Here is a 6,498-nt window from a genome sequence, read left to right as displayed (position 1 = left end):
GCGAATTCGTGAAACGCCACGCGAGTCTGTTTACCACTTTGCCGCCAGTTACATATTCACTACTCATGAATGAAACCATGTAATATCATGAATTTGCATATATATATAAATTCATTGATCAGGTAAGAAATGGTTAAAGCCTTTACTGCATGGCGTTTATATGTATGCTTGAATTCGAATAGTACTCAACGATAATCACATGCCCTTTTGCAATTGAAACTCGCTACGTGGTTTCTAGCCGCAATTGTTGCCTGGTGTTGCAGAGCAACCATGCATCCTATCGCTTCTCGGCCTTTTGGCTAAGATCAAAGTGTAGTATCTGTTCTTATCAGCTTAATATCTGATACGATCCCCATGTGGGATCCTCGATATTAAACTGATTTTTGCAACATGGCGAAGTGCTAGGAGCTTGCTCCACCTTTGCCGCGGATCGGCCCGGTATTGCAGTACCTCTGGGATCGGTCCACTCCCTTCGGGGAGACCAAAAACAACCCTATCAACTAGTCAAAATCAAGTAGGAGACGATTATGTTAATTGGTTATGTACATTAATGAATCGTGTTAATTTGAATTGCAGTAATTACTTCACACCAGCCAACATCGTATGAGGAAAAAGCCTTGGAACGAGCAGCAGAAGTGAGTCAGTCGAGTCCGGGTTTGATGGGTCGAAGCTGAACAACTGCAACGAGTTAGAGGGAAGGAAGGAAGGAAGGAAGGAAGGAAGGAAGGAAGGAAGGAAGGAAGGAAGGAAGGAAGGAAGGAAGGAAGAGGAGAAAGAAGGAGAGTGAGGTGAGTAATATCATTTAATAACTTTAGATTAAAGATTATGTGCGAGCAAAGAAATACGATGGTTGGTGTGGAAGGAAAGAAGTTGATTTTATGAATGGGGGGGGTTGCCAGTTAGTGCAATATTAATTGATTTTGTTTGTTTTCTGAGATAGGTTATATAGGGTGAAGTTTTTCTCTATTTATATAAGTGTGGAAACTGGTTTAGATAGCTTAGTGGTTTGTTATGAAAAGGCTGGTAGAGATGGGTTGAATAGTGTTAGACTTGTGTCTGCATTTAGTGGAGAACTGGATTTGGTATTTAAATGGCATCTAATATGACGTAGTCATTGTGCAAATAAACTCTAAATCAACGGGTTTACTATGATCGAGAACCTAACTATAATAGTTACCCATTGTTGGCATGCTCTTCTCTTTTTTTACAGAATTACTCACTCTCCCTTGTGAGTGAGGGAGGGAGGGAGGAGTGTGTGTGTATATCACTCGGAATTCCTTAGTCGGCTCTGACGGCGAAATTATATTCATACATACATCAAGATTAGACGTTTATCTATTTAATTTACCATTGCTGGAATGTACCAATGCGTAATAAAGACGAAATTCGACTTGAGATGGAGGGAGGTGTTGCTTTGGTGTGGTTTTACACGGCAACTCAACGATCGTTTGCCACTTCCACGCTTGCCTGCCAGCCGGCCAGCCACTAGCCTCAAAGTGAATTCCAGTGTCTTGATTAGCTTTACAATCCATCATTTACCTCAATACACACTAACAATGTGTATTTATATACTTCAATCGAGCATTCGATGCACACATTCACCTGTAATATATACGTCAATGAAACCCAGAACCCACCCAAGTTCAAGCGCACCTGCACTCTCACCCCTCTCCATTTGAATGCTAGTTTCCTATTTAGATTTCAAATGCTTCATTCACCCCTCTAAACACCACCGACGTATATTTACATTCTTTATTTAGGCAATGTATGCAGGCACACATTCATTCACGTAAAATAACGAATAAAATTGATATAGAATCTACTATAATTTGCAAAGCGACCAACCACCAAATGTCATTGTGAAAGCTAGTTTCGTAATTAGCTTTGCAATACTTCATTTACCTCCCTAAACACCAACAATGAGCGAGTATTTGTATACTCGGTAAAAGCGATGGATGGATTCCTTACACATTCACATATATTAAGCAATGAATTTGCTATAGTACCTACAGTACTCAGACTTCTCGAATTACTTACATCTTCTTATATCTTAACTTTGTTGTTCATTCAACAACAGAGTCGTTTTCCAGGGAATCCCGTTATGTTAGATGATGCATCGCCTCGCCTCGCCTCGCATGGCATCGAATCGCATGTCATTGCATCGCATCGCATTGAACTGCATGGTATTGAATCACAAGGCATTGAATGGCATGGCATGGCATGGCATGGCATGGCATGGCATCACGTCTCTCGTCTCTCGTCTCTCGTCTCTCGTCTCTCGTCTCTAGTCTCTAGTCTCTAGTCTCTCGTCTCTCGTCTCTCGTCTCTCGTCTCTCGTCTCTCGTCTCTCGTCTCTCGTCTCTCGTCTCTCGTCTCTCGTCTCTCGTCTCTCGTCTCTCGTCTCTCGTCTCTCGTCTCTCGTCTCTCGCCTCTCGCCTCTCGCCTCTCGCCTCTCGCCTCTAGCCTCTAGCCTCTAGCCTCTCGCCACCCAGCCCTGCCTCGCTTCGCCTCGTCTCCGGTTTGTGAAAACGATGTATCAAGCAAAGTGTTAGATGTGAAAAAGTCGTGATATATATACAAAAATGGAATAGTTGGCGCGTAATAGTGCTGTTCGTTTTCTGTTATGGTATCAGAGAGAGAACGTCTCCTATTTATATTTTTTGACGAGCGTTGGCGTAACAGGCCCCTTGCACTTTTAATTCGTTATTGTACTTTTCAAAAGCTGTAGCTACCTTAAGACACATGACAAATGGAGGTTTATGTATTAGAGTTAAGCGCTATACTCCCTGGCCAGGAGCGAATTCGTGAAACGCCACGCGAGTCTGTTTACCACTTTGCCGCCAGTTACATATTCACTACTCATGAATGAAACCATGTAATATCATGAATTTGCATATATATATAAATTCATTGATCAGGTAAGAAATGGTTAAAGCCTTTACTGCATGGCGTTTATATGTATGCTTGAATTCGAATATTACTCAACGATAATCACATGCCCTTTTGCAATTGAAACTCGCTACGTGGTTTCTAGCCGCAATTGTTGCCTGGTGTTGCAGAGCAACCATGCATCCTATCGCTTCTCGGCCTTTTGGCTAAGATCAAAGTGTAGTAATCAAGCCTCAAGTGGTTCAAAGGTACCCTGCTACGTCGTTATTAGTGCGCTGAGTCCACTGAAAGCGATAGTCATGTAGCTACAGGAGCTTGCTTTGCCATTGATTGGCTTGCTACACCCCTTGCGGGTTGGCATCCCAGGTCTGTTGAGCACAAGAGTAGCTGGCTGAACTCTTGTCTAGTGATGCACACTTAGTGTGCATTGCTCACTTGCTTTTGCAGTGCTCACAGACCACCCCCGACCGACCTGCCCCCCCTCTCATCAGGCCATGTTCTCCTGTTGAGGGGCTCGGCGAGGCCGGCCCTGATACGTGGGACTTCCATGCTTTTTCCGAGTAAGATTGACCCCTACTGCGAGGATCCCGTTGCCACTCCTATATGCTGCCACTCCTATATCCAGCAACGGCCCTAACACACTGGACTTTATTGCTCGCTGAAATGAGCTGCCGCCCAATATAAGCAGCAAGCAGATGTCTTAGAAGAAAGAAGGAGATGCAAGCAGATGTCTTAGAAGAAAGAAGAAGATGTTGGAAGAAGAAGATGTCTTAGAAGAAAGAAAAAGATGTTGGAAGAAGACGACTTCAGCAGTGATGACGACTTCAGGATAGACGACTTCATGAACTTCAGGAACTACAAATTCAGGAAAATTACAGATGAAGCTGACGCCTTCTTTGAGGGAACACAGCGCTCCACCATCGACCTGCCTGAGCCTACACCTCGAGTCCGAGACCGTGGACTCCAGCTCCAGGACCCACCTCCAGCCCCATTCCGCTTCAGGATCCCCCCAGACGATGCTGATGGCTTCTACAATGGAACGCAGCGCTCCCTCATCGACCTGCCTGAGCCTACCCCTCCAGTTCGAGACCCTAGACTCCAGCCTCAGCTCCTGGACCCGCCTCCAACTCAATTCCGCTTCAGGAGCCTCCCAGATGATGCTGATGGCTTCTACAATGGAACACAGCGCTCCCTCATCGAATCACCAGAGCTTACACCCCGGGACCAAGTTCCTGGGCTCCAGCTCCAGGACCCGCCTCCAGTCAATGAGGAGTTCCAGCCACCGACACTGCCTGCAGATGAAGAAGAAGAGTCCCAGCCACCGACACTGCCTGCAGATGAAGAAGAAGAGTTCCAGCCGCCGCCCCGAGTTGAGGAAGAGCTTCAGCCACTTAGGCTGTCTCCAGTTGGTGAAGAAACTGATGTAGAGATACAGTCATCGTTTCTGCCTGATGAAGAGAACCAGCCGCCAACACCACCCAGGGCAGAAGATGGAAGTGTAGAAGAGCTTCAGTCCTTGGGCCCGCCTCCTCCCCAGCAAGACCCCCAACCAGCTACCCTCAGCCAGCAAATTGGAGAACTTATCAACCAGGGAAGGAACGACCAACTCGCCCCTGTAGCAGATGAAGAAGATGCAGATGGACAGACCCTTGTGCGACAACCCCAACGAGATGGAGAAGTGCTCATCACTTGGTTCCCCCTGCCCCCTTACTTCAGCTGCCCTGAGACGTTTTGCCATAAGAAGTATACTGGATGTGTATGGACAAGCAAGCAGCAGTCACTCACCCGCCACCTTCGAGAAATCCATACCCTACCAATAACCTCGACTATTCAGAAGTGTGCAGGTTGCTCTGAAACCTTAGGACTCCGCCCAACCAGACACAAATGCCAAGCATTACGACGATTCTTTGAAGGCAGACCCCAAGCAGAAGAAGAAGTTAGACACCATTTCCAGTGTCCCACATGTACTTCAAGCTTCACCACCAAAACAGGGCTCAACAACCATCGCAGAACCCACCGACAACAAGATGCAGTGGCCCGCCGACGACCCAGACCTAACTCCCCACCCAACCCACAGCCTGCCCAGTCCTCACCTTCCTCCTCCTCCTCCTCTCCTCGATCCTCACCCAACCCCCAGTCTGCCCAGTCCTCACCTGCCCCCTCTCCTCATCCACCGCCCAGCCCACAGTCTGCCTACTCCACACCAGTCTCCTCTCCAGCCCATCCTGCACCTGACAACCCTCTAACCCAACACCACCTGCCTCAGCAACAAATCCCCCCCCATCCTTCCCCCCTACCCCCTCTCCCCCCTCTTAGCCCTCTTCCAGAGCCTGATGATGACGCCCCGCTGTCTCCAGCCTCCAACACTGACAACCAAGACCAGTCACAACCCCAAGATGATGATGATGGTGGAGACGACGCCGGCGATGAAGAACAAGACCAACCCCAACAACAAGAGGAGAATGTTCCAGATGAAGCTGAGGAACATTGGTTATTAGAAGAATTCTCTGCGCCCCTGCACAATCTCCTCCACCACCCAGACTGGGACGCCTTCACCGAGCTTCTGCAGCAGATAACAACAACAATGCAGGAGCACTTCAAGATCCAAACTGATGGTAGTTCGACGACTTCAACCCCAATCGACGTCAACGACTGTGCTGCCATACAACGACTCTACAGAAGAAATCGGAGGAGGGCAATCAGATTGATCACGACAGGTGAAAGTGCCCGCTGCGCCATTCCCAAGGAACGAGTCGAAGAGCACTTTACCCGCACACTTAGTGCACAAGACCCCCTCCAAAACTTTGACATCATCACTGCCATTCCTGAACCACCTGAAGACCGCACAGAAATGGACACAGGAGAGTTTCGAGAACGTGAAGTAGCAACAAGACTCTCCAGAACAGAAAACACCGCTCCAGGAGACGACAGACTTACATACAGCCACTGGAAGCGAGCAGACCCAGAATGCCGTGTCATCACAGCAATCTTCAACATCTGCTTGAGTCAACAGAGGATCCCAGAGGCCTGGAAGTCTTCCCGGACAGTGCTCATCCCCAAGCCAGGCGACCCAGACGACATCACGAACTGGAGACCCATTGCACTCTGCCGCACCATATACAAGCTGTATACTGGCTGCCTCTCATCAAGACTACGAAACTGGATCGTGGAGAACAAAGTGCTGTGCCCTGCCCAGAAAGGATTCATGCCGACTGACGGAGTTTTAGAACATAACTTCGTCCTACAACACTACCTGGATGCAGCAAGAACAGGGCATGGCAATAAGGACATATACATCGCTTCCTTAGACATCACCAACGCCTTCGGCTCAGTCCCAACTGAGCTCATCTCTGCAGCACTCCAGAGGATGGGAGCTGGAGATGACTTCTTAGCAGTCGTCAACAGCATCACCAACGGAAACACCACAAGGATTATGACAACCGGCGGCGAAACAGCAGAGATCCCAGCCAACTGTGGAGTCAGACAAGGATGCCCAATTAGTGGACTCCTCTTCAACATCGCAATAGAAGATATTCTGAGGACCGCAATCAACACAGGACTCGAAGCTGACCCTGACCTGAAACACCCCTGCCTAGCATATGCTGACGA

At 48.0% G+C, this 6,498-nt stretch overlaps 1 non-coding gene across 1 annotated transcript; it reads left to right on the top strand.

Moving 5' to 3' along the window:
• Nucleotides 1-279: 279 nt before the first annotated feature.
• On the top strand, nt 280-472 carry LOC138361926 (U2 spliceosomal RNA). Its single transcript, XR_011227284.1, has one exon. It is a non-coding gene; the product is annotated as a U2 spliceosomal RNA (small nuclear RNA).
• The last annotated feature ends 6,026 nt before the right edge of the window (nt 473-6,498 follow it).

The sequence above is a fragment of the Procambarus clarkii genome, unplaced genomic scaffold, assembly GCF_040958095.1.
Source record: "Procambarus clarkii isolate CNS0578487 unplaced genomic scaffold, FALCON_Pclarkii_2.0 HiC_scaffold_1015, whole genome shotgun sequence".
NCBI classification, from domain to species: domain Eukaryota; kingdom Metazoa; phylum Arthropoda; class Malacostraca; order Decapoda; family Cambaridae; genus Procambarus; species Procambarus clarkii.
Note: the sequence above shows the minus strand (reverse complement) of the source record. Positions and strands in the feature narration are given on the sequence as shown.